We start from the raw sequence: 2089 nt of genomic DNA on the forward strand, positions 1-2089 counted from the left end.
CAGTCACGGAGAACGTCTAGCCAATTACGGAACATGTAACAAAGCAGTGTACATGAGATTTCCCGCGAATTTTTCCGATTATTGTTTCACAACTTGAAGCCGCAGCTACTCATGTCTACAATGTAGCCCTCAATTAAATCAGCCCAGTAGTGTGGAGTGACCAGAAAGCAATCATAAAAAGACTACCGTGCAATGATCATTACACAGATTTGAGTGCCTACAATCATGGAGGTAGAATTATCATGTGGGAAAACTGGACATTATGCCCCATTACGTCGGTACATCACTGATCAAATCATAAGTCCAAAACATAGCTTACTTTTTCATAATAGGCGCGACCTGCCATAATTTCTTCTGGCCTCTTGTTAACACCTGCAGCCCTACAATTGTATTTGTACTACTAAAACCAACGTTTCAGGCGGTGGATGGACAATAATTGGTAATTACTCAAAACAATTATAAGCATAAAACCTTACTTGACAACGAGTAATGGGGATGGAGAGGTTGATAGTATAAAACATTGTGACGGCTCCCTCTGAAGTGACGTATTAGAGAAAGAAGTAATTTTCCATGAATTTGATTTCGAGACCTCAGATTTAGAATTTTAGGTATCGAAATCAAGCATGAAAGCACACAACTTCGTTTGACAAGGGCGTTTTTTCTATCATACTTCGACGACCAACTGAACCCAATTAATTTTCACAGGTTTGTCTGATGCATTTATACACCAAGTGACGACTGGAGGAGACTGGTCTTTGACCATTACCAATAAGCCCTATTGGCAATTGCTCAAAATAATTTTTAGCATAAAACCTTTCTTTGTGACGATGGGGAGAGGTTGATGGTATAAAACATTGTGAGAAACGGCTCCCTCTGAAGTGCCATAGTTTCGAGAAAGAAGTAATTTTCAAGGAATTTGATTTCGAGACCTCAGATTTAGAACTTGAGGTCTCGAAATCAACCATCTAAAACGCACACAACTTCGTGTGACATGGTGGTTTTTTTCTTTGATTATTAATAATATTATCTCGCAGGTTCGATGACCGATTGAGCTAAATTTTCACATGTGAAGAGCGGGCTAGAAAGTGTTGTAGTAGAATACAATGATCTACACAAATAATAATGCCTCGAAATTGCGTGGAGTTTTCTTTTTACCTTGTTGACCACGGCCGCCCATTTTGGGAGTCATCAATTGGCAGGGGGACATGTCCCCCACCTTTTGGAGGGTGGGGGACACACTATCACATGCCCCCCCCCCCCCCACGATTTTGACCACATTTATCATGACGCCCAAGTTTTGCACTGTGTAAGGCGAAACCGTGTGTCCCTATATTTTGGCATTAATCCTGTGGGCAAAGGATGACACAATCCCCCTCAAAAATGGCCCTAGCTTGCATCAGAGAGCATCTATGCAAAATTTTCCCGGGCCGCACCCCGAGCCGTAAAGGCTTCTCCCACGCATGCTCCATATGACAGATTTGCACCTCCCCCTTGAAAGAGTGGAAGGGACATGTGCCCCAACCATCCCACCCCATTTTTGAGAGGGTGGGGGACACAGTATCAAATATTCCCCGTGTCGTTTGACCACCTTCATCATGAAAATCGTGTTTTGCACTGTGGAACTGTGGAGTACTGGAAAAACTCAATATTCACACAGCTCATTGTTCTATTTCGTTTGCCATTGACCGCTAAATGGCTTAAAGATTGCACCACAGAGCATATAAAAATACAAAATTTTCCCGGGCCCTTGAGCGGGCCCGGACACATGCCGTAATGGTTTCACACTCACGTGCTCACTCTTTGACAGTATTTCCCCCTAAAACTTGGTTCATAGGTCCGCACTTGAAGATGCTGTCAACCCAAAAGGTTCTGCTGCTGCTCACATTTTACAGTTGTTCTGTTCCATTCTGAAAGATTTGCCCCATAAAACTTGTGTCTTAAGTCTGGTGATGATAGGGATGAAACGCCGTCTGAGCATTAGAATGCAGAAACATTATGGATATACCGGAGCCATAATTGAGTTGCTTTTAGGTACAATAACCATGATAGCAAGCAGGCGCATCATATCTTGAAATTGGCATTAAATTCC

The sequence above is a fragment of the Asterias rubens genome, chromosome 22, assembly GCF_902459465.1.
Source record: "Asterias rubens chromosome 22, eAstRub1.3, whole genome shotgun sequence".
NCBI lineage: Eukaryota > Metazoa > Echinodermata > Asteroidea > Forcipulatida > Asteriidae > Asterias > Asterias rubens.